We start from the raw sequence: 27,163 nt of genomic DNA on the forward strand, positions 1-27,163 counted from the left end.
GTACCTGGCTTCTGGTGCCCTAGTAGCTAAGCATCAACACTCCATCTGAACTTACAGGGCTGGAAGGTTTTACCAATGCTTCCCGTCATCAACACTGTCAGTTGCATATGAAACACTCATTTCCCCCCCTTTTTCTTTCCTATTATGACATTTACCCCATGTCCTCTTCCATTTAAAAAAAAAAAATTTAGGGGCGCCTGGGTGGCTCAGTCGGTTAAGCGGCCGACTTCGGCTCAGGTCATGATCTCGCTGTCTGTGAGTTCGAGCCCCGCGTCGGGCTCTGTGCTGACAGCTCAGAGCCTGGAGCCTACTTCAGATTCTGTGTCTCCCTCTCTCTGACCCTCCCCTGTTCATGCTCTGTCTCTCTCTGTCTCAAAAATAAATGTTAAAAAAATTTTTTTTTAAATAAAAAAAAAAATTAACATTTATTCATTTTTGAGAGACAGAGTGCAAGCGGAGGGAGGGGCAGAGAGAGAGGGAGACACAGAATCCGAAGCAGGCTCCAGGCTCTGAGCTGTCAGCACAGAGCCTGACGCGGGGCTTGAACTCACGAACTGTGAGATCATGACCTGAGCTGAAGTTGGATGTTTAACCGACTGAGCCACCCAGGCACCCCTGTCCTCTTCCATTTTTTTTTTTTTTTAATTTTTTTTTTTCCAACATTTATTTATTTTTCGGACAGAGAGAGAGAGACAGAGCATGAACGGGCGAGGGGCAGAGAGAGAGGGAGACACAGAATCGGAAACAGGCTCCAGGCTCTGAGCCATCAGCCCAGAGCCCGACGCGGGGCTCGAACTCACGGACCGCGAGATCGTGACCTGGCTGAAGTCGGACGCCCAACCGACTGCGCCACCCAGGCGCCCCTTCATTTTTAAAAGTTAACACCCATCCTGGTTCCAGCTACAGAATAGGATCCAAATTTCGTGTAAGTCAATTATGACATGGTATTCCCACAATTGCTGTTTATGTATACACTAGATATGTGACCTAATTTGACTGAAGGGAAAGACTTACAGATTTTATGTATAGGCTGACCAGTGACTATATGTCTTGGTTTGTCTGTGACAGTCTTAGTTTATGCTCATTTTCTTGGCATGACTATTAACAGTGCCTCCCTTTCATTCTTAAAAGCATGGTGGTTTGGAAAACAAATTATAGGTTTGTTCATCCTTATTGTAAACCATCCTTGGGGGAGATGTGTTTTTTTTTCTTTTCCCTCCCACTAAACATAAACAAAAATGTATGTAGCCTTGTTAACTGTTATCTTGAAAATCTGAGGGACACCTGTCGTAGGATGATTCTGACCCTGAGGTCTGAGAAGTGAGGACAAGAAGCCAAAGAACTCAATATTTAATGACACAGTTCAGTTCTTGATCATATAAAGCTGGATCCTACTCCGCCTTGGACTTCTATGAGTCAGCAAATAGTATTCTTGTGTATGACAGATTAATTTGTTGCCCTGTTACTTGCAGACCGGATGACCCTAGTGATATACATCCCGATGAATCGTGTGCTACATTCATACACATCAGACTTTCCTGGGATTTTAATGCTCTTGTAAGAACTTGGCCAATTCTATTGAAAGCACCGTATTTTTCCAAAAGGAAGTACAATTTCTTACCATTAAAGACAAATGGAATACTTCGAGAGCAATATTTCTCAAACTTCAATGTGCATAAGGATCATATGAAGGTCTTGCTAAAATGCAGTTTCTGATCGGGAGGTCTGGGTGGGGGCTGAGAGTTTGCATTTGTAACCAGCTCCCAGATAAAGTTGATGCTGACTGTCCCACTGACCCCATTAGGTCTAACAAGGTCCTAGAGGACTCACAATTTTAAAATATTAATACCATTGAATAATGTCTATGGATTTTAGCCTCCTAAATTCGTGAATTATTTGGTCTCCTAGTTTCTTTCCAACTCACAAAATCTGTGTAGCTATGTCTCTAGTAGATAGTTTCCCAAGGCTATCCAAAAGAGACAGCTATTTGATGGCAGGCCTGGAAGATACATTAAAGATATTATGAAATGGAATCAACGTCCCTATTTGTTTAGGACATAAAAGAATATTGACTTTTTATTTTTCCCGGGAAAAAAAAAAGGAAAGTCGCTCATTTTGACTTTTTGCTCGTTGGACAATGGAGTGTGATATAAACTGGTGGGCAGGTAGCGAATGTCAGTCCAGATTCTGGCTGCCAAGGAAACCCCATCCCATGATTTCACCTTGCCGAGTGTCTTGTTCTTATCTTTAACTATGTGGAGATCAGACGATTGCCAAATTCCTTTTCAGAACCAAAGCTCTGCCAACACAGTAAGCAACTTTCTGCCAGTGGTTTCAAAACCATTTGTGACTATGGTGTTTGAGGCAATACCAGCAGCTTTCCGTGGAATGATCCTTTCGGGCCCTCTGGCTTCAGTGCCTGTCCCAAAGCCAGCGTGGGATACACAGAATTCCCGGTGACTGGCCTGTGAAGCCACGAGGTTTCTTGTGTCAGCAAGATCAGTGATTCCCAAATTTCAGTATGCATCAGAAGCACCATGAGTCTTGTTAAAACACGGATTTCCTGGGCCTGACCCTCAGGAGGTCTGATTCAGTAAGTTTGGGGTGCGGGTGGGGGGGGTCCCTAAAAATTTGCATTTCTAAGTCCTCGGGTGATGCTGATGATCCTGGTTCTGGACCGCATGTTAAGAACCACCCAGCAAGGCCGTACTTGTTAACCCTCAAGTTCTTCCTGTTTGATTGGCCGATACTACCCTTCCCAATCCCCGTATCAACGTGTAAGGTTCCGCGTATGGGAGCTGACGTGCGTCCTAGAAGCCCCGAGTCTGTTTCTCTCTTGGAGCCTGTGTCACAGATTAATCGTTGTGTTTCTCCATGCCTCTCATTGAGCGAATTTTCAACGGACAAATTTTAAGGACACGACTTGTAAAAACAGAAGTAGCAAGATGAACATGAAAATTCCTTGCAATTCTCCCACAAGGATGGAGAAAATATGACCTGTTGATGTATTTTCTCTCGGCTTTCCTTCTTTGGGAATTTTGCTTTCTGTGTGATTTGGAACCCTGGGTCTTTTTCTTTCCTCTTCACATGACGGCACGATCGCTTTCTCATTTGTTTCAAATCATTGTATTTCGACACGACTCTTAGTATGATTTCACTATGCACCCCATGATGGAATGCTCTGTTTCTCAGTTTTTCGTAATTTTAAATGGCCAATGGCATACATCTTTATCCATAGGCTCTGAGTACTTTCTTAAGATGTATTCCTAAAAGTGAAGTTACTGGCCCAAATGATGAGCGTCTTTAAAGTTTGTAACTCTTGCTGAATGGCTTCCCAGACAGGCTCCACAAAACTTATCCTTCCCTGCGCAAAGCAGGAGAAATCTTTTACTTCCTGCCTCCAGTGAGTCATCTCTTAAAAATCTTTGTCAATTTGGCACATCTGGGTGGCTCAGTCAGTTAAGCCTCCGACTTCGTCTCAGGTCATGATCTCACTGCTTGTGAGTTTGAGCCCCACATCAGGCTCTCTGCTGACAGCTCAGAGCCTGGAGCCTGCTTCAGATTCTGTGTGTGTGTGTGTGTGTCTGCCTCTCCCCTGCTCACTCTCTCCCTGACTCTCCAAACAGTGAATAGGGTGTCTGGGTGTCTCAGTGGTTAAGTCTCTGACTTCGGCTCAGGTCATGATCTCACAGTCAACAAGTTGGAGCCCCGCGTGGGGCTCTGTGCTGACAGCTCAGAGCCTGGAGCCTGTTTCAGATTCTGTGTCTCCCTGTCTCTCTACCCCTCTCCCACTCACACTCTGTCTCTCCCTGTGTCTGAAAAATGAATAAACCTTAAAAAAAATTTTAAACAATGAAAAAACGTTAACAAATTTAAATATCTTTGCCAGTTTAATAGTGGCCTTTGGCATGTCATTATTGTTTTAAATTCGTATTTCTTTGGTTATCCCCCAGAATGTAAACCTTTTTGTTTGTTTCCTGAGCATTTCTATTTTTATTACTGTGATTATCAGTTTCTATACATCTGCTTTTTAAAAAAAAACATTTCACTTCATATCTTTTCAGGCTGTATATGCCTTCTGGGGAAAAAATAGAGTTAACATTAAACAAAAAGAGAAAAAAACACTCCTAATCCAACAATACAAAATTAACCACTGCTAACATGTTGCCAGACATTTTTCTTTGCATATGTGTATACATTTGTCTGCATTCATTCATATATTTTGCTTATAAACATAAGGAACATTTTTAGGAGTTGTTTGCCAAAGTGATGTTACACTGTCCATGCAGTTTATATTCTATCTAAATGTTAAAAATATATTATAAACATGTTTTAATTTTTTTATATGTAGTTAAAACCTCATTTCAAGGTACTGAACGGAATTTCATGCTATATATACATACCATATCAAACCCAGTCTCTAAATCGTTGTTTGTAACAGGAGCAAACTATTTATGATAGGGAAAAGTTTCTAGAAATAGAATTTCTACATATATACACATCTGTGTTTTTCTCTTGACTATAAGTAATTTTCTGAAATTTAACATTACAGAAAAGATAGGCTACTATGTATTATGATCAAATTAAAAATAGGTTATAGGTAGCATACTGCCAAACGATTTACTTTTTATCTTTCCACTTATCGTATATTGGCCAACTCTCCCATTGATGTACCCAGTTATATCTCAATTTTTTAGTGCCCTCTTACTTCTTCATCTTATGGAGGAATCATGGTTTAACACTTCCTTTACCGATAGATGTTGAGATTGTCATCCTAATTTCTCCATTATGTATCTATGTACATTTCTGAGAACAGATAGAGGTGGAAATGCCAGGTCATCAATATTTCAAATGCCAAAATATATTTCCAAATTGTCCGTCACAAAGTTTTACAAGTTATATTCCCATTCATAGTGTATTAGAATGTCCATCATCATACGGAGTTTGGACATTTAAAAGCTTTGACTATATGTTGTTAAAGGAATTGAGTCCAACTTAGAGAATTCGAACCAACCTGGGTTCCCTTTACCGATATAGAAGGAAAGAAAGGAAAATAAGGGAAGGAAAGAGAAAGGAAAATAAAAGGAAGAAAAAAAACCACTTGGCTATGTCGTTAATTATAACCTTAATGTTTTTGCTATTTTGACTAGTAGTAAAAGTTATTAAATTTAGTTTTGTATGTAACTTCTACACAGAAAAATACTATGGAAATGATATTGTGGTTTTTTTATTCCTGAGCACTTGATCTATTAATGAATACCCTTCGCCCATTCTCTTCCTGAAGGGCTGGTGTCATTCTTGCAGATTTATAGGAGACTTTTGAGGCCCAAGCTCTTTAAGTCACTAGCATTGATACCCTTGGTGGGATCCTAACAAGTAAAACTATGTACATTTTTATTACACATACATTAGAGTGGATATTTGCTCATAAATTATCGCTAAGACAGCTGATGCACGCCAACTTCTAGGTGAGTCTTTTCCTCCATCTTGTATGTCAGCAATGTGTTCACAGTTAAAAGGAGCCGCAGAGGCCCACTGAAGCTTCAGGGAAGGAGGGCAGCGAGACACAGAAGGCAGTGATCGAAGAACGTGGCGCAAACTCTTTTAAAAACTGACAGACTTTGAGGGGCGCCCGGGTGGCTCAGTCGGTTGAGCGTCTGACTTCGGCTCAGGCCATGATCTCGCAGTTTGTGAGTTCGAGCCCCACGTCGGACTCTGTGCTGACGGCTCGGAGCCCGGAGCTTGCTTTGGATTCTGTGTCTCCTCCTCTCTCTACCCCTCCCCTGCTCACGCTCTGTGTGTCTCTCTCTCTCTAAATAATAAATAAACGTTAAAAAAAATTTAATAAAGAAAAACCTGACAGACTTTGAGATGATTCAGGTCAAAGACTAATTAGTCAAATTAGTTTATTCTGCTTGCTTCCTCTTTCGGATCCATTCTTGTAGCCAATGGTATCTGGACTGCCTAGCACATGACAAGAACCATGCTAGTCACTTGTATACCGTGGAAGTGTAAGGGCATTATGTGACTGGCCCCCAATTAATACAATGCTTCTTAGGGTTCAGGTCAGCTGTGGTAAGGCAGATCTAACAAAAAGAGGATTATGCCAGTCAGTACCAATTGATCCTGTTGTTTCGTTTTCTACATATTTCGAGGAACAGAAAAATGCATTATGTGCTCATGGCCTTCAGAGTTCTCACGGGCCATTGTAGTGTCACATATAATTAAGCATAAGTAGTGTTTTGAAAGAATACTAACATCACATCTGGCTAACAGTCACGGTTGGCTTTGGCCTTCCAGGGTTTGGGGATAGTGTGTGACCCCTGTGATAATGAGATACATTCATCTTTCAAATATTAACTTCAGATGGAAGTTGTCACATGTGCCCTTTTGTTCCCATGGTGTTAGCATTTATGGAGAATTGAGTCACATGTTTATTTGGAAAATTAAAAAAAAACAGTAAATTCATTAAATAAGATTAAGCCACCTGAATTGTGAACTCTCTAATATTTTCCCTTTCATGTTTATTTGTTTGAGGCTTGAGTTTGGTTTTTATTTGCAGCCGTTCTTTATTTTGGAAACTATATCTATTGTTTGGCATCCTTTGAAATTTCAAAAGGCCAATCACAAATTATAATTTATCAGATGAAATAACATGGGGATATTTGACAAAAATCAGTGTATCTGATGACCTTTGAATAAGCCTGCAGCTATGAGATAATATAGAAAAAAGTATCTCTGGGAGAAAACCCGGTGGACGAGTTCAGAAACAGCACTTAACATTTGAGCAGATCTACTTTCAAAACAAAACAAAACAAAACAAAACAAAAAAAAAAAAAAACACCAAAAAAAGAAAAAACACGGATGTCAACGATTTAGAAAAGTCTTGTTTGCAAAAACAGATTCTTTTCAAGGTGCAATGGTAAATTAAAGACTTCAGAAATTCATCATCACACATTTTCTCTGGAACCAACAAACGGAAATAGTCTATTTTCTGTCATTAAAATTGGTTTGATTTTAATTTTGACAGTCACTGGAAGCTAATCTATCATCTTTACTTTTGACAGCAAAGCCAGAAAATGGGTTCTGCGAAAAGGATTTTTGTAGGATTCTGGTGGTTGTCATTACTAGAAGGCTTTTTGTGAATAATACGTGCCGAACTTGGCTTGACTCCTCATTTCCAGTCCTCTCTACTCCTTTTGTATCGAATTGCTAATAACTAGCTTCATCTTTTGTCACCAAAACAGAATGGCTTTTTTGTTTGCCCACAGAACTGTATTGCTCAGTGTTGAGCAATGAGTTATCACAAGATGCTAATCCACTTCTCTGGAAACAGGTCTGTGAATCCACAGGCACTTCCACAAATAACAGACTGCAGGCTTTTGAGCAGACACTTTTATACCCCTTTTGAAAGCTGTTTATTAAATCTGGGGAGAAACTGGCTGACTGAGAGAAAGCTACACCAAATACGCTTATTTCCCTGACCGTGGAAACCTTTTCTCCTGCCTCAGAGGGAACGGACCATGAGAAACTTGATAACTCACGTGCATTTTGGACAGTCCATCCATACATGTATGGTTCATTCCCAAGCCTTGTCTCGTAATGAAGGGAAAGATTTACAGAGCAATAGCCTAAGATTTTAAAAACATAACGATAGTTTGTACTGTAGTTTAATGTCCCCATAAGGAAATCATTTACAAAAAAAAATACTAGATAATCATTTTTCATGTTTCCTTTGTCACTTGGGATGTCTATGCATCCACTTGTATCAGTCAGGGAACCAGGACCAGTGTGCGTTATGGGATAAGGGATTCATTACAGGAATCGGGGCTTCCACCGGGTGGGGTGGCGGGAGCGGGGGGGGGGGGGGTGTTGGTGGTGGGGGTCCAGGCGGGGGTCCGAGGCGCAGTGAGTCAGATGCCAAGCACGGTGGACGGTGAAGGGGAAGGTCTTAGAGGCTCTGGGGAGCTGGGCCTCTGCGGGTTTGCGAGCACACATTCGGTGGTGGGCCTCGGGCTGCTGTTGGTCAACAGGGTCCGCTCGTCCAGAGTCGCTGGAAGCAGCTTGGGGGAGACTGAGGGTGAGCCGGAACCGGCCCGCGTCTCTGCCTCTTCTGTCCCCACTTCCGATCAGGACGACCTTCGTTTAGAGCGTAGTCTACTGTCTCTCTCCTGCTTCCAGATCTCCTGTGCTTTCCTCCCTGGGCTTTAACTCAGACCCACACAGGAAGGACTTGTAGGAAATTAAGTTCCAACTTATCCCAGTTGACTCATTGCAGACTCACGGGTATTTAGCAGACACAACAGAGACATTCTATAGGAACGTGATATCTCCACGCTGTATTGTCACCCCTACAATAAAAAAGAATGTCTTGAAAACATTTATCTTAGAAAGAGATATGGGAAGGTTTTAGAATATTATTGACAGCTTTTAAAGAATACCCTGACCGAAATGATATTCTAGCTTTCTTTATTTTTTTTTTCTTATAGCTTTCAAACTTTATATCTTTCCTTATGGCTCTCAACCTTTATATCTTGCTTTTCTTGTCCACAGATGACACTCAAAGTATCAAAAACCAAAGTGGAGTAAATACTTCAGGGTCGAATTTTCATGTAGGTGATTCTGAGTAGACTGTATTACATGCTGTCTCAGACATCTCTTCTCATGGCCAATCTTATAAAGAAGCATGGTTTCTCCAGGGTATGCATTTCTCTTTCATGGCACCATTTTACAGAACCACGAGTTTTTGAAAGATGGCGAAAGAAGATACATAGGCAAGTTGTGAGCCACGAATTCTGAGTTCTAATTCATTGAGTAAGAAAAAAAGAAGGCACCCTGGTTGGCTGTATTTCCCATCAATATTAAACTAGAAAATAAATATGTTTTCAATGTAAATGTTCAAGCAAATAAAAATTTCCCATATTAAGCGAAGTCGGTTTTTGCCGACTAATCGGCATAAAGATTGAGCACTATTTCTGAGCGCCGGTCTACCGAGTTTATTCAGTATATACCCCCATTGGGGGAGAGTGGTGGTCTTAGGTACAGTCTGGTGATTGACAAATAAAATTTTTCTGGCTCAGCCATTGTGGGAACATTTTGCACCCCAGGGACAAAATTACTGTGTAACTGAGCTTTCTGTAATGCTTTGCGTCTGGAGCAGCTTTTCCTGGACCCCCTACAAATTAGAACAGAAAAAAATGCACTCCTCATAAGCAATGAGACAGATCCCTCTCATCCGGGTCCCTAGCACTAAGTTGCAGTGATGTCTGATTCACCACAGCCTTGGAGTCAAGTTCATCAGCTACAGTGGTGATAACTGTCTGGCCACTTGTCACCTCCTCGAAGGTGCTGTTAGCACGTCAGACAGCAGAGCCCTGACTTGACCTACCAGAGCTGTGCACGGAAGTCAGATGCATGACTCGCGGACCCCTGGGGGGATTTCTAGAAACACATTAGGACATATCCTTAAAGTAACAGTTCGCCATAAGGAAAGAAAAGCTCAGAGGCATGGAGATTCATGCATAAGTTTACTGATGGTTTGGTGAAGACTGAGACATTTGGTTTTGTACCCAGTCCTCCTCCTGTTCCAGGAGCCACAGGTACGTCTCTCCCCCAACATGTGACGTCCCTGTCCTGTGCTGCGCTGGTGGAGCAGAGCTCCTTCCTACCTGTGACGACAAGAGTTTGAAAGCATGGATAGGTTGCGGGGGTGGGCAGACTCACTGGTATGAAAATACCTTTTGTCAAGTTCAAAAGCACTTCTCCTTGGAGGCTCTGCAGGAGTAGCTCGCTGGTGATGTGATGCAAGTTCCCCGCCCAGACAGAAGCTGGGGAAGTCATAGTCTGCCTTCTTTATTCTGGCAAGTTCCGTCAGGTCATCTCAGATGCAGAGATTCGTCCCAAAGTCATCTCCATGACTACTGCCAAGAGCCTCAGGGGTGGGAGCTGGGGGGCTTCATGTGGGTAGGGGTGTCCCTTCCCCCCCAAAGTTAGAAATGATGTATCTAAACATCCCTGAAGTCTCATTTTCGTCACAAAATCTTTCACTCTGGAAAATTCTCAGTTCCAGTGACTCTAATCACTTAACGAGCCCTTTTATCTTTTCTGCTCTCTCACCTTCAGAGTTGTTGATGGAGCGAGCCAACTTCAAATGCCCACTGATGGAATCTTTGAATGGAGACAGATGCAGACTCAAAAGTTTGCATGCCAACACAGAAAAGCAGCCTCCACACTTCTTAGGATTCAATTTGAAAATTTCGGTTAATTAATTTTAGCCTAAATAACTCTGACAATGTGGAAAATTCATTATGCAGTTTATCAGAAGAGATGCATAAGCCACTCCTCAGGAAAATTCCTTAAAATGTTCCTTTTTCTCTTAAGCATTTTGATTCTCAGAGTAACCTTTCCTATCTTTATACTCGGATGGAAGTAGAAGAACAGTATGACAGATTAGAGCCAAAGGATTTATCCGGAACAGACATTTTCGAGTCTTTGTAAGACTACGTGCAACTCCCACTGGAGTTCATTTTTCGTGGTTTTGTATAACATTAGAAAACAACATGGGGGCGCCCGGGTGACTCAGTCGGTTGGGCGTCCGACTTCGGCTCAGGCCATGATCTCACAGTCCGTGGGTTTGAGCCCCGCGTCGGGCTCTGTGCTGACAGCTCGGAGGCCGGAGCCTGCTTCAGATTCTGTGTCCCCCTCTCTCTCTGCCCCTTCTTGGCTCACACTCTGTCTCTCTCTCTCAAAAACAAATAAACATTAAAAAAATTTAATAAAAAAATGCAAAGAAAGAAAAAAGCATGGTTTGAGAGTGAAGGTTCTCCAAAGATCTCAAAAGCTGTGCCTGAATTTATGACATTGGAATCATTTGTATAAAATTTGTTTTATTTATCTATTTATTTATTTTTAACTTTTATTTATTTTTGAGAGACAGAGACAGAGCATGAGCAGGGGAGGGGCAGAGAGAGGGAGACCCAAATCCAGAGCAGGGCTCCAGGCTTTGAGCCATCAGCACAGAGCCCGATGTGGAGCTCGAACTCAAAAACCTCGAGATCGTGACCTGAGCTGAAGTCAGACGCTTAACCGGCTGAGCCAGCCGCCCCTCCCCCCATAAAATCTGTTTTAAATGAAATGTTATTTTAGTGTCAATTGTATTAAATAATATTACTTTATAGGGTTTAATAGTAAGAGTGGTTGTATATCTGTGTAATAGGCCTGTGTAAAGCAGGGAGCTCTGTGTGTGTGTGTGTGTGTGTGTGCACGCACGCGTGCATGCCAGGTAAGAGTCGCCAGGGAAAAAACATTTGTTAAAGATGAGAGTGGGCCTCTATAACCCCACAGACATCACTTCACGGACCTTGAGTCCCTTGCTCTTTCTTCTTTTGGGCTCCACACCTCAGGCCATAGGGCTGTTACCTGGCCTATTTCTCAGCGTGACCTGAATTTTCGTCAGACCCTCTGGATGTCACATTCATATGCCTCCTACATTCCTTCTCCCCATTACGTCCATTCTCTCTCTCTCTCTCTCTCTCTCTCTCTCTGTGTGTGTGTCTGTATTTCATATGTATGTCTCTGTCTCTCTCTCTCTCTCTCTCTCTCACACACACACACACACACACACACACACTGCCTCAGTTGTGCACACCTAGTTACTCTGCACTTGGCCCAAACTGCACAAGCAGTAGAAGCTGAAAGCTTGCTCTCCCGAGGAGAATTATAAATTTATGATCATTGCGGATGTGGTTTCTATGGATGCTTCATATTTTCTATCTTGGTGAGGGAAAAGGGGAGGATGGTAGGCAGATTTGAGAAAACTCAAGGCGGCCGTTAGAGAATTACAGTCCATGAAAAGAAAATCAGGGGCCAACAACGTGTTTACTATGAAAACCACAATCACAGGTAAGTCCCTGCGGGGAAGTTAGAGATAAAACTGAGACTTGAGATGGGGGGTGGAGGAGACCACAGGTCAGATGCTTGATAAGAAAGAAAGAGGCTTCTAGAATAAGAAGGCATCAAAGGGTGATTTAAGGTAAATATATGGATTTTTCAGGGAAAGACTCACATCCTATCAATTACAAATAAACTCGCTAAAGAAAAAGTATCGGGGCACCTGGGTGGCCCAGTTGGTTAAGCATCCGACTTCAGCTCAGGTCATGATCTCACAGTTTGTGAGTTCAAGCCCCACGTCAGGCTCTGTGCTGACAGCTCGGAGCTTGGAGCCTGCTTCAGATTCTGTGTCTCCTTCTCTCTCTCTGACCCTCCCCTGCCCCTGCTCACACTCTCTCTCTCTCTCAAAAATCAATAAACATTAAAAAAATTAAGAAAAATATCAAAAAGGGTGACCTATACTTGCTGTTTCCCAGATAATCTGCTCGTGGAGACAGAGGAGCTCAAAGTATCAAATCATTTCACTTTCGTAAAAGTTGCCAGACTACTTTTAAATATTTATATCATATGATAAGACTCAGTTTTTTTCTATGAACAAGCATCTTCAAAGGTATTCCCAAGTGACTTCCAAAGTCTGTGACAGTTATTTCGTTTCAAAGAAAAAGGGAGGGGGGTTCAGGAAAATTAAAAAAAAAAAAAAAAAGTGTGCTTGAGATATTAGCACACATTCACACACATTTTAATTACCAGAGTATCCTCTTTGTTTCCACTGAATAAGGACTGGATCCTAGCTTTACCGTAGATACTGGTTTCAAATCGAAAAATTGAGACAGTGTTGCTCAATATGGGCTCATGGGCTTTTAAAACCTGTAATTCATGAATGTCCAGAAAAGGGGCTTTGACCTCTGTGGAGAAGGATTTGCAATCTGACAATGTTGCCATCGATAATATTCTGTGTGCTACATTGTCTAAACACAACGATTGCACAGGTAAAGTGTGGTCTATAGCGATGCAGTAGCCTCAGTGAGAATTCCTGTTGTGTTCCATATTCTCTCCCCCCTCCCCAAGATATGCATCTCTCTGGGCAGATACACCACAGTCCGTCCCCGGGAGATAGGACTAGGCAAGTGAGGCCAGCAGAAATGGCAAGTAGAGGACAAAGCTGCTAAGCAGCAGAGACAACAGGTGACAGTGATACGCACCCAGCTGTGCCTGTGTGGGGAGCAGGGGGTGTCTGGCACAACTCTTTGAACAGCGTCTCCACTTTCACCTCCCTGGTAGGATTCCCACATGCCTACTGCACAGCTTTCTCCCTGACTATCCTTGCAATATTGGAATGTCCTTGCTCGGATTCCCTTCTCCTCCTCATTTTCCTACTGCCAGATGATGATTTTCATTACCTGCTCCTCTCTGCCCCAAACTCACCTCTGAGATCATGGATTGACCCCAAGGATCCCATTCCCCACCCAAGAACCTCTGATCCTGTACTTGAAACATCCTCCGGGTACACATTTGTCTGATTTTCCTGTGTCGGGCTGGCTGAGAGGTCTGTACTTACAGAAATATTATGATCAGCCTTCGAGGTGAATCAGCTCTCAAGAAGACAATTAGATGAGTATTGAGGAGACAGAAAGGGGCCAAGTCAAGGCAATTAGACAGCGAAATCCCTACATAAGTCAAGAGTTAGGTGATGTACACGTTCTGAGGTTAGGAACATAGGAGACTATAACCATTCTTCAGCAAGCATTTATTAAACATTTACAATGTTCCAGGCACCTTGATTATCAAGTCTGATCAGTTAATGATTGCTCATGTGTTTTTTGCAGGAGCAGTAATTAATTCAGGGCATTAACAGCCAAAGTCCTAGTCTGTGGACAGGTATTGTAAGCATGCCTGCAAGAAGAAGAAATGCTTATTATACTAAGGAAGCCATCTAGAAGTAGCCTCAGGACTGTTATTCCTCCCTTCTGACCTAAAAAGCAAGGCTGGCTGGGCTGAGAACAGTGTGGATGGACCCAGGGCTCTGTGCCTTTAAAAGGCACGTTACAAGTGATTCTGATGTGGGGCCAAATTTTGAATTACTGACTCAGCAAACCGTATTGATTTATACAACAGACACTTGTTAAACATTTGCTACAAGTTTATACGCAAGGATAAATTAGAAAGGAGTGCTACACCCAATGTAGTTTGTAGTCTGATAATACACAGATGTCTTTAAGGTAAGCTGAAATTTCAATGACGTAAAATAGATATAGATAGAATTAGAAAAAGAAGAATTTACTGATGAAGTTTCTGGAAAAGCTTTGGGTGGAAAAAAAGCATTTGAGCTGAAGTTTGAAACATGGTTCACGCTGAAATTATTTTTAATGCTAAGGCAATCCATCTGTACTTGTGAAAGACTACATAATATACACATTTGTACACGGATACACACAAAATTGTTCCCGGGTCCACAGAGAATCTACATGTATGCATAGGTGGGCGTTTCTAGTGTCTGTCTCAATATAAATAGGAATGTCAATACAAACATAAGTATAATTATAAATGGATATAGACATAATTGGGAATCGACATTTTTATAAAAATGGAACCATTTTATACACGACAGTTTGTGACTTATTTTTTTTTTTTTTCGAAAAAACGTACCATGGATATCACTCATGGGAATCAGTATTGATCAGAGCATCGTTTTTTGTTGCCTGAATGCTATCTTGTATATAGATGTATTATGATTTATTCAGCTAAGCCTATAATGTTGGGAATTTGAAGCTGTTGTCTTTTTTTAATTTTCTGTCATAAACATGCTGAAAAGTGGATTCCTTAAAGTGAATTCATTTCCTTAATGATGAATGTCTAGAAATGGAATTTTTAGGTCAATGCATATGCATTTTTTAACAAGTTGGTAGAAGGCTGAGATGCACCCCAGGAGGGAATTAATGTAAACAATAGCCAAGGTATAGGAAAGTGTGGGCCACCGGGATAGAGGGTAATGGGGATTATGTTTTGCCTGAAGAATAGGGTAAAGGGGGATGTCAGTCCATTCAGACTGCTAGACCAAGAATACCACAGACTGGGTGACTGACAAACAGAGACTTATTTCTCACAGCTCTGGTGGCTGGGAGGTCCAAGATCAAGGCGTCCACCAACAGATTCAGTATCTGGTGAGAGGCCCTTCCCTGGTTCATAGCTGCCAACTCCTGGTGTCATTACCTGGTGGCAGGGATGAAGGAGCTCTCCGGGGTGTCTTTTCTAGGGCACTAATCCATTCATGAGGGTTCCACCCTCATGACCTGATCACCTCTCAAAGACCCCACCTCCAAATACCATCACTTTGAGGGTTGGGGTTTCAACACATACATTTTGGGGCGGTGGTCGGGGGGCAGGGGGGACACAAGCCTTCAGACCAAAGCAGGGGAGTACTAAAAGGTAAAGAAATCTGGCTGAAAAGTTCAGATAGGGCCAGAATGTGCAGACTCCAATGTTAGATCAAGGAATGGAGGCATAACAGCATTCAGTGTTCAGTGGCTTTTCATCTAACACTGTGGATCCTTTCCTCAGAATCGCTAAGGATTTGGGATAATTCCAGAGTTTTTGACACTCTCGCTTTGGTGCTTTATATTGTTGAATAGTCTCATAAGTGCTTTGGGCAGACAACAAAACTACCCAGTTTTCAGAAACCATCAATGCTTGAGTGCATGGCCTCAAAGGGTGGAAGTTCCATCAATGGCTGCTGTCGACATGGGGGTGAGGTGCCCAGTGTCCAGGAAGCGAGCAGAAGGTGGCTGTCGTCGTATTAGTCTTTGCACCTCCACCCCAACCTACATGGCGGCCGACAGTGATTTATTTCAATGGAACAAAGGAACTGTCCTTCACATTTTCTCTCTTCATGTGCCGTGAAAGAGGCACCCAAAAGCTTCTCAAACCGTAGCAGGAAGGAGATGGGAGACAGATCCATGGGGATAGTCGGAGCTGGCTGTTCTCATTTGGGGAGAAGGTTCATTATCTTTCTTTAAATTTCCTCTCACACTGGGAAGTCGTTATGATTCTGGCACGCCTCCTGACATTTTTATGACTTCGTTTATTTTAATACATGGTTCATTGTTTGTTTTGGAACAGCCCTCAAAAAAATTCCTCCAAATGGCCCTTCAGCATAGCCGATGAGACATTTCATCATGTCCTCTCTTGTCACTTCTTACTAGCTGCCTAAACTTTTCTCTTGGGTGAGGGTATAAAGCTCTGTGAGAGCGCTTTAGGACCATGGCACTGGTGTGCCTCTTCCTCGGATGGTTCCATAACAGCTGATCTCTTTACACGGAGATTTGTGTCATGCCCCCCACTCTCAATAGGGGGAAATATGACGCGTCCCCTCAACTTGAAGAAGAAGAAGAAGGAGAAAAAAAAAAAAAACCTTTTAAATTCAATTAAGTAACAACCAGCAGCAGCAGAAGCAGGCCACTAAAAGGCATTTCTTTCTCTCGGAGTGCTTTTCCTTCCCGGGAGCAGAAGGGCTGCTGCGCAGTTAAGAGTCACATGTTTGATTGACTCGCTCCCAAGCTGATGTTCACACTGCTGTATTCATCTTGCTCCGTCGACTGTGACATGCCGCCCGGATGCGGCGAGGCTGACAGGGAATGTGAGGGGGACCAGACAGATGACGACGTCTCCGTTCTTCAGAGCCCGTGCTGGACGATCTGTCACCTGATGATAGGCCACAGCCTGTCATTTATTTACTTACAGCTTTAATGTGGGTAAAGTGAGCAGGAGAAGGGGAGGGGGGAGTGACAAGAGGCAAAGAGAAAGTGAGCGGTTGCAGGAAAGAGAAATCTGACAGACCCTTTTCGGCATCAAAATATCAACAGCCATCTCGTACGTCTCAGTGGGCATGCCTGCCCAGGAGCCAATTATCAGCAGCATCCTGGCCAAGAAAGCAGATTTGCAAAGCAGGAACTTCAGCCATGGAGCCTTCGGGGGTGGGGTCGACAAACCACACGGCCTCTTGATTCTATTAAGTGCCCTGAATTTCTTGCACATTTAATTTCGGCAATATTCGGCGATGGGTACACATCTTATGGAGTAATTTGTGTGCGCTATGGAAATCACCATCCGAGTGTCCCTTTAGCTTTAAAAGTGCTGCTAAAGATCTGGTCTTGACGACAACACCTTCGAAAGCCACTGACCTGGCTGTTTTATGAGATGACATCCTGGTTACGGGAAGGAGACACCTGAAATATACCCGGGCAAACAACAATAGATATTTTAACTACTGATTCTGCGGGAACAAAACTGACTGTTCATATTTTAAGAAAATCTTGTAAACCAAAATATTTGTCTTCTCCTGTGTCTAAACGAATAAGATATTCTTGAGTTAAACACATTTTTCATAAAGTTTATTTATTTATTTGGAGAGAGAAAGAGAGAGAGAGCATGGGAGGGCCAGAGAGAGAGGGGGAGACAGAGAATCCCAACCAGTCTCCGTGCTGTCATTGCCGAGCCCGACACGGGACTTGAACTCACAAACCGTGAGACCATGACCAGCAGAAACCAAGAGCCGGACGTTTAACCGACTGAGCCACTCAGGTGGCTCCCCCGACCCCCTACCTTTTTTTTCCATTTAAAGTTTATTTATTTATTTTGAGAGAGAGAGAGAGAGAGAGCTGAGTTAAATTTAATGAGTAAAGAATTTAATTAAAAAGGCATGAATTTATACAGATGTATAAATGTTTTCTGCACAAACGAATTTGAGCCATTATAACAGCTTTCGAAAGGCATCTAGAGTTTGGACATTCTTTTCTTATTTTACAACAGTAGGTCTGATTTTGCCACCCGGCCCTTGGCCGAGAGTCACAGGCATTTCCCACACGGTGAGGATCTCACGCTGGGCATGTGAAGTGAACAGGGAGAGTCTGACTGGAGGGCACCTCTATATGCCCAAAGACCAGAAAGCGTTCACAAATCATCACTAACGATGGCGTTGATGAGGCCCAGGTGTTGGGTCCAGCATTATGTCAATAAAACCCATTATGAAAAAATATCAAAGAACTGACATATTTCATCAGAAGCATCGCCCCTGGGAAATCAGAACTGTAACCCATAGTAGTCAAAGTCCAACAGCTCAAGACTGAGTGTTCTCGACGAGGCTCGGGCTCTTTGTGTGTTTTTCCAGATGCCTCCTTTGGCATGTCTAGATTTGCTGTGCATTCTCCGGATATGAGAGGAACCCCCTTTTAGGCTCTCAGATTTGCAGCGTCCAAGCAGGCACTCAGCGGGCAGCTTGGAATACAACAGGTGTCACCTTGGCCCAGTGAAGGCAAAATCTCCAAGGAAGTCAGGCACATACATGTGATTTTCCAGAGGGTGGAATTTTGCATTTTAATAGTGGGTGTCTGCTTTGGGAGAGGAAATGATTCCAGCCGATGCTGAGAAGGTCGTTGGAGAAGATTAGACACAGTTCACCCTGTGGATACATCAGCACGTCTTCCCTAAACGTCTCCCCTGCTCTTAGACATTCCGTGTGCTTTGTGGCGTCGGGCTCCAAGCTGGGATCAGAAAAGAGGAGGCTCCATATGGGGTCCCCTTACTGAACGTAGAAATCCAAGCTACACTCGATCTGTCACTCCTCCTGTAGAACTGCTGCCGGAGAAGGGAGATATTACCACGAAGCCTGATGATCAAAGGGTCGGGTGACATACAGCCGGCAGCTTTGTACTGTTTCTGGAGCTGGTACTGTCTTCACTTCCTGGCGCATGTGATTTGGCATATTCTGGCAAATGAGCCACATACTGAAGTAGAGTTGCTTGACCCCCCTGAACGGTTGGACATTTTCGGCGCACCTTCCGAGGTTTCATTTTGTATTGGCCAAGACTACCACTTTTTTTTTTTCCCTGAAGAATTTCGGGAGGGAAGAGAATTTTGTCCCCTTGTACGTAGTTGGCGATGTGTCTCAGACGTTTAAAGGGGCCAAATTACCTGTCCTTGGTTTCTTGCCTTGGCAGCAGTCGTGATGAATCCTATAACCTCGCTCACGACTTAGCTGGGTACTGTTTGCGTTGGATTTATGTGGACACAGGTGGTGCCCTAAGGGTCCAAGCCTTTATGGGCAACACCTGCTTCTATTTCTTTTGCCTGCGTTCTTGCCGGGTATGACATATGTGAGGTGGGGCCTTAAGTTCTATTTGCAAGATCAGCGAGGTGAAGAGTGTTAAACATTAGGATTTTATTACAGCTAAGCTTTATTGTTCTTCTCAACAGCCCCTCATGGTTCTTTAGCCTTTTTTATATCTCTGGTTAGATGTGGTTAATAATGGTGACTTGGGAGGAATTCGAACCAGAGGGAAGAAGGGCAAGAACATGCTTGGAGCTGACCTTACCTAGGAAATTTCCATTCCTGGTCCCCCGTAGAGCAGTCAGTGTTTTACCATTTACCAAATATTTTCAGTCTCGACGATTACACGTTGCAGTATAGCCTATAATAATTTTAATAATAGTTATAGAGAAAATTATTTCTTATTTGTTCTTCCATCAAATACTAAGGACCTCCCACCCATGGAGTCCTCAGTAAACTTCTTGAACCCTGGCCCTGATCTCAATCCCTTTAATACGTAAAAGGATTGCTCTTTCTTTTTCTTTTAATTTACATCCTCTCTGCTTTTCTAAGCTAAAACAGCTCTTTCCCATTTCCTGTCTATCGCATTCTTTTTGCGGCAAAGGTGAAAAGTAGAAGTAATTATTATCCGCTGGGACTGTTTCTGCAGAGACCATAAGCTATGTCCAAGTCTTGTGTAATTTTTATCGCTAACATTTTTATTCTTGACCCAGCTGCGACGCTGCGTCCTTCCAGCATTAGTCTATTTGCATGGAAAGCTCCAAACACAAAATTATATCAAACGTAATGATAGATAAGCAGTTAGCAGAGTCATATGGTTGCAACTGAATATTGCTTCCCTGTAATATCTGTGAGCAGGGGTAATATTTAAGATATTTATCCTATCAAGCAGCCAAGCACTGATCAGTGAGTGCGGGTTAGCTCTAAACAACGGATGCAGGCTGACAGATGCCATCCATTCCCTGAAGCTCCCCTGTATGGGGGAGCATCTCAAGGTGGGAATACAGGAGCGGCAGTCTCCATGGTGACATAAGAGCAGCACTCAGGAAGGCGCATCACCCTCTGTTTTAGTCTCCTAGTGTCCTTGAGTCCTCTCCTCTTCTTAGAAAGACACCAGTCATGGGTTCGACGGCCAACCCAAAGTCCACGATGATGATTTCATCTCAAGATCTTTAACTAATCTGCAAAGATCCTACCTCCAAATGAGGTCACGTTCTGAGGTACTGGGTAGACATGATTTTGGGGGTGCCACCATTCAACCCACTACATTCTCACTCTCACTATTTCTTGGAATGATATAAACGGCAGGAGATTCTCAAATGGCAGGTGCAAATCTTCTTAATGATCTCCTCCCTGAGCAACATAGTGTTCATTTTTTTAAAATTTTTAAAATTTTTAAAATTTTTTAAAATTTTATTTATTTATTTTGAGAGAGAAAGAGAGAGAGAGAGAGCAGGGGAGGGGCAGAGGGCGAGAGAGAAAATCACAACCAGGCCCCACAAGGTCACTGTAGAGCCCGTCTCAGGGCTTGATCTCACCACTGAGAGATGACAACCTGAGCTCCCATAAGAGTCCAACACTTAACCAACTGAGTCACCAGATGCCCCGAGAAGTGTTCGTTTTTCAGTTTTGTACTGATCCATCCATCAACTTAGTTAATTCTCCATTTGATGATGGCAAAGGCAGAGTGTTGAAACACTTTGCGCCGTGCTTAGAATTTGAAACGATCAGTCCTCTAATACCTGTCCGGAACTGTTTTCCTATTTGTCTTTCCCACTGGATCCTCCCAGCAGCCAGATGGAGGAGGATGGAGTGGATTCGAGTCCTGGCCTCAGCGAGCAGGATGCCGAGACCCAGAGGGGCGGGTTTGTGCAAGTGTTCCCCTCAGTTAGTGATTGACGGAGCAGGACTGGGGCTTCCGCGTCTAGGCGTGATTTTCTCCCATGAAGCCGATCCCATGACGGTCAAGAAACAGCCTGATCGTCACAATTTTTTCCTGTCACAGTCTTTAGGGAAACCCCTTCCTTCACTTCCGTTTCCAGATACAGATTTTCATTTGACTTGGAGATTTAGGGACATGGTAGCTTAGCCACTGTGGCTTTGAGATCAGTCTGAACTGTGCTCTTGTCCAGGCTGTGTCATGTTGGAGGTAACCTTTCTGGGCCTCGGCTTTCTCATCCAAATGGAGAGAGTAGAATGATCTTGTAGGGAGATAACGAGGACAGTTGATGTAATCCATGTAAAGCATCTAGCAAAGTGCCACCAAAACAGATGTATATTTTACTACAGTGCCGAAGAAAGAGGATACGGGACAAGGCAGCAGTGTGGGTTGGGTCCGCAGAACCAGCTGGATGGTTGTCGGGCAGATACCAGACAGTAGGTCTCAGTTGCACGTATGGTATGATGGGAGTCTCCAGGTACCGTCTAGCAAATTCTCGGGGTGGTTTCTGTGTGTCAGACATAAAGAGGTGAAAAAGGAAGCATCTCTTTCACAATTTTTTAAAGTTTTTTTAATGTTTGTTTATTTCTTAGAGAGACAGAGACAGAGTGCGAGCGGGGGAGGGCCAGAGAGAGAGAGAGGGAGACACAGAATCTGAAGCAGGTTCCAGGCTCCGAGCTGTCAGCCCAGAGCCGGACGCGGGGCTCAAACCCACGAACTGTGAGATCATGACCTGAGTCGAAGTCAGATGCTTAACCGACAGAGCCACCCAGGCGCCCTGTATAGTTTTTAACCATTAATGAAAACAGCTGTGTCAAGAGGCGCGTGGGTGGCTCCGTTGGTTAAGCGACGACTTTGGCTCAGGTCATGATCTCACGGTTCGCGGGTTTGAGCCCCGCGTCCGGCTCTGGGCTGACAGCTCGGAGCCTGGAGCCTGCTTCGGATTCTGTGTCTCCCTCTCTCTCTCTCTCTGCCCCTCCCCAGTTTGCTCTCTGTTTCTCTTTCTAAAAAATAAATAAACATTAAAAAAAAATACTTGACCTTTGACCAATTTGGGGGTTAGGGGCACTGACCTCCCCTCCCCACCCCCCCCCCCCCCCCCCGCCGCGCGGTCGGAAATCCACTTATAATTTTTGACTCCTCAAAAACTTAACTACTAAGAGCCTACTGTTGACCAGAAGCCTTACCAATAACACAAACAGTCAATGAACACATATTTTGTATGTTACATGTCTTACATACTGTAGTCTTATAATAAAGCAGGCTGGAGATAAGGAAACGTTCTTAAAAATTCATAAGGCAGAGAAAATACATTTACAGTGCTGTACTGTAAAAAATCCACATACAAGTGGACCCGCCCAGTTCAAACCTGCGCCATTCAAGGGTCAACTGTTATATTTAAGACTGAGTAGGAACTACCCTTTTATTAAAATTTACCTTTCCTTTCCACGTTTTCAAAAGATACTTGCACAAGCCTCCCATCCCTTGGAGTGCTTTGAAGGCAACGCGGGAATGAAAACTCTTCGTGTTTCCGAAGGAATTTAGAGGCACAGGGTATTGCGAGGGTCAGAACAAATAAAAATAGCTTTTCAGGTTTCCATATACTAAAAATGTACCTCTTGTTCTGAAGCATTTTCTTCCACAGCAGTTAACACACAGGCAGAACACAGTTTGAAACGTTTTAACTAGCCGTCTGCACAACTTCAAAGCTCGTTCTCAGGCCTGCATGTTGCTCCTTGGTTAAGCCTCCCAAGCAAATAAGCCAGAGACACACAGAGACAATAGGCCTTCCTGGTTGAAATGAACACGTTACTTTCCTTTGTCAGCTGAACACGTTACTTTCCTTTGTCAGCAAATGTAGACATTTTTGAGAAAGCCGGCCTGGAACGAAATCTACATGGGGAGCCCTGTCTGCCACTGACGCGCGCGCACGCGCGCGCGCGCGCGCGCACACACACACACACACACACACACACACACACGTGTAAAGCAACATTCACAAGAAATGGTCCCAAGTTTCCAAGTTTCCGTTCCATTGCAATCTACATCCTCTTCTGAGTCTCTTACGGCTCTGGACCATTTTCAAGACTTCTTTCTTATCCCAACACACTTTGTCTTATGGTTGGCATCTTTCCCTTTGAAAATTCAAGCCAGAGCCATCTCGACCCTTTCCTGGAATTTGGCCCGTCAAAATTTAGAGTAGGGTACATCATCCTTTTATTATGAAAGTACCCTTGCTCTTTTTTTTTTTTTTTTTAACATTTATTTATTTTTGAGAGTGAGAGAGGCAGAGCACGAGCAGGGGAGGGGCAGAGAGAGAGAGGGAGACACAGAATCCGAAGCAGGCTCCAGGCCCCGAGCTGTCAGCACAGGGCCCGACGCGGGACTCGAACTCACGGAGTGTGAGATCATGACCTGAGCTGAAGTCGGACACTTAACCGACTGAGCCACCCAGGCGCCCCAGTGCCCTTGCTTTTTTATCCCACCCAGAATAGACAGGAAGGAAGCAAAACACGAGCATTCTTTCACAGCTGGCTTTAGTGTGAGCGTTGCTACTACTCTGATAATTCCGTTTGGATTATGTTCCATGAGCCAGGTCTGTGCCAGCGAGAGAACACGGAACAGACACAGTCTCTACCTTCAATCAGGTTACAGTCTGTGCGGGAGAGATGAAATTAAACATAAGCTGCCTGAGCAGTGTCTTCCACAAAGTGTCTACTGAGAGGCAGGAAACTTCTGTTCCAACTCAGAGTTTTATCCGAGATTAATAAAAGACGAGATGAAAGATCCATTCTCTCTGTTTTCCGTGTTCATGAAATAATTCAACGTGATTAGGCTAGGAAATGGTTTCTGCTTGATTATCCTGTATTGGTCGAGTGATGAAGCCTGATGTTGGTTTCCTCACAGTCCAGTCATATTTTTCTGGGGTGGTGACATTCAGTGGCCCTTAGGGGAAATGGGAAGGGGAGAGGCAGTCAAGAGTTGAGGTCAAAGAACGGGAATGAAAATCAGAGCTCCGCGCTCAACTTTTCTGTATTTTTCTAGTTCAGGGAGGAGAAAGAATGAACCAAGTCAGGACGTCCCCTCAATTTCTCAAAGCAGGCTCTTTGAAAGCTCTGGCTTTGGAAGTTCAGTCAAGAAAATCTCTTCTCGGCCTCTCCGTCTTCGTGGCGATTGTAGCCGGTAACCATGGCGGGTGAAATGTTGCTCTCTGAATTCCAGTCGCGGGTCGTGGGCAGAGCCAGGATTCAATCTAGAAGCAGATGCCCTTTTGCAAACTCCTCCACCATTGAGGAGGAGTGTTCACAAACCGGAAATGGCATCTTAAAGGCGGGGATCCTCTTCCTTTTTGATGCCTGCTCACCGTCAGGCAGTGAGTGAAGGAGCCTCGACACAAAGATGTCGTCCAGTGGCTGTATTCCCTCCAGACATACTGTAAACAGGAAGCTGTTCACAGGGTGTCTCAAAAGCTTCCATTTACCTTTCGGCTTTTAAAATTTCAGAAGTATAAATGCACTACCTTAGAGAAATCTTGTGAAATAGTAATTATTTGTGTTCCTTTTGCAAGTATGCAATTTTGTGACTCTTGAATCATTTTTAATTTTTTAAGTTTATTTATTTATTTTGAGAGAGAGAGAGAGAGAGAGAGAGAGAGAGGTGGGGGGGACGGGGGGGGGGGGAGAGAGAGAGAGAATCCCAAGCAGGCTCCACGCTGTTAGCACAGAGCCCAGCGTGGGGCTCAATCTCACAAACAGTGAGATCGTGACCTGAGCAGAGATCAAGAGTCAGATGCTCAACTGACTGAATCACCCAGGCGCCCCTCGTTTTTAACTTTTGGTTTTTTTACATTTATTTATTTTTGAGAGACAGAGAGAGACAGAGCACAAGTGGGGGAGGGGCCGAGAGAGGAGGAGACCCAGAATCCGAAGCAGGCTCCAGCCTCCGAGCTGTCAGCACAGAGCCCGACGGGGGGCTCGAACCCACAAACCGCGAGGTCACGACCTGAGCCGAAGTCAGACGCTCAACCGACTGAGACCCCCGGGCGTCCCCATTTTTAACTTTTTTAAGCAGTATGTACCATCTTCCACAAGAGAGACTGGAAAAAAATTAAAATAAAAAAATTCTAAAAATTCACAAAACTGCGGCTCCTGGATGGCTCAGTCGGTTAAGTGTCCGACTTCAGCTCAGGTCATGATCTCACATTCCGTGGGTTCAAGCCTCGCGTCGGCCTCTGTGCTGACAGCTCAGAGCCTGGAGCCCGCTTCAGATCCTCTGTCCCCTTCTCTCTCTCTCTCTCTCTCTCAAAAAGAAACAAACATTAAATTTTTAAAAATAAAACAAATAAAATAAAAAAGAAATTCAGAGCAGAGCTGTGCTGGTTCTGGAGGTCGGGGGAGCTCATCTTGGAGATGGGGGGTGGGGAACGTGGGGGTGTGGGGGGATTCAGCAGGGCTGTGTGGATTTGCCAAGAGTGCCCAAGGAACCACACTCCCAAGTTCTTTTGATGCACTTTCTACTTCGAATACAATGCAGACTCGGTCACTGCTAAGTGTTCATGTCAGACGAAATGGATGTAAAGCATGAGGTGAAACCAGCAGGTCTTACATTTCCTTCTAGAAACGAAGGAGTTACACTCTCCTGTCCCGTCTGACGTTTGGTTTACAGAGTGCAGTGAACTGCGCAGGAGTGAGGCATTTGGCTAAGAGGCGGCACCGTGTGTCTGTAAAAGAGACTAACGTGTGCTCCTATTCTGTTTGTTTTGAGAACAAATATTTTCCCTGAAGTTAAGTCTGTTTGGCTGGATGGGCAGGGTGGGCATGTGAAGCGGGGTGCCATGCCTGGCTGCGTCCCTCGGAAGCCGTGCCCCCGAAGGAAGCCTGGGGTTCTGGAGAGCCACGGTCACTCTTCGGCCTGTCCCTGCGTCCTCCCTTCCCTGCGACACCGGATCAGTCTTCACGCCCTCCTGGGCTCCTCACCCACTTGGCAGGAATCGGCCGTTCTCAGACCCACTGCCAACACCCTGCTGCCTTCCCCAGTTCGGAATCCTGGTTCAGTCACGTGGCCGGTCTATCTTTGCCGACACAGCTTCCGTGAAGATGGTAGAAAAGTGCGATGAATCTGTGACGTGCGACGCCCCCGGCTTATTGGTACCTGTCATTTAGGGTTGTGCACCGTAATCGAGCTTGCCGTTGGGGTTTCCCAGCCTCGACCCAGCTGATAGAAACAGATCCAAATCTGGATACACCACTTAGGAAACCGAATATAATGCCCTTTGAGTTGTACTCTACCTCTCGTGGTTATAGTGAAACAGTGGTCCCTTTGAATGATCAAGGGATAGAGGGCTTAGTATGACTTTTGTAAAAGTGATTACTCTGATTTTGGCTCCATATAAGGATGCCCTTTCCAAAAGTTCATGTCATTCGACATTGGAATGAGCCGCCTGATAGGTGGTAAGCTTCCTGTCGCTGGGAGTATTCAAGGAAAGACTACATGGCCAGGAACGCACTGCACAGAAGAGGATATAATCCTCCCGAGAATCTCTTCCTGATCTAAGGTTCTCTGCTCGGACCAAGTCTCAGTCTTGCAAGATCGTAATGATTCCCGTTCCGGGGGCTCACCATTCACTTCCAGCTTCTCCCATCTCACTTTCCACAAATGCCCAAGTAACAGCAATCTTGATGTCGTTTCTCCCTTTTCCTTTTATAGCGTTAGTAACTGAGACGTAGAGGCAGTCAGGCGTTAGGGCTCCGGGCACAGCTGCAGTGTCAGATCCAGCACGGCCGGCAGTCTGACATGAGCAAGGTCCGAAACACCCCAACCTCAGGCTGCTTATCTGCCAAGTTCCAATTACCTACCTCACAGGGCTGCCGAAAAGGCTAACCAAGAAGGTAACTACGAAGGATCCCGTGCAAAGCATGGCACGTCCAGTGAAGACAATTACAAATATTCAGTATTTGTTAGCTGTGGTGGTTTTGATTAGTCACCTGGGTTGTCTGTTCCCAATTAGTCGGCACATCTGTCACTTGCCTGCCACAGACGGATGATGGATTCGATTTTGAGGGTTTTGCTAATTATTGGCGTTAAAAAAAGAAAAAGATGAATCAGTATAATCATCATTGCGATTCATGCCCTTTTACCGATCCTAACCTTCCTTTCTGTAATTCTATTAATGAAGTTATTTTTAAGAGTGGCTTTGAATAAAGTTTGAATGTACCCCTTTTTAAGAGTATGGT

At 44.1% G+C, this 27,163-nt stretch overlaps 1 long non-coding RNA gene across 1 annotated transcript in view; it reads left to right on the forward strand.

Moving 5' to 3' along the window:
* The window catches only part of LOC147580718 (uncharacterized), a 188,084-nt gene extending 161,280 nt beyond the window's left edge, over nucleotides 1–26,804 (forward strand). Inside the window, exon 6 of the long non-coding RNA XR_015251032.1 lies at nucleotides 26,637–26,804. This is a non-coding gene — a long non-coding RNA (uncharacterized LOC147580718). The remainder of the gene's footprint in view (nucleotides 1–26,636) is intronic.
* Nucleotides 26,805–27,163: the final 359 nt, after the last annotated feature.

This window comes from Puma concolor, chromosome B2, assembly GCF_028749965.1.
Source record: "Puma concolor isolate L17-30 chromosome B2, mPumCon1.1.hap2, whole genome shotgun sequence".
In the NCBI taxonomy this organism is placed as follows: domain Eukaryota; kingdom Metazoa; phylum Chordata; class Mammalia; order Carnivora; family Felidae; genus Puma; species Puma concolor.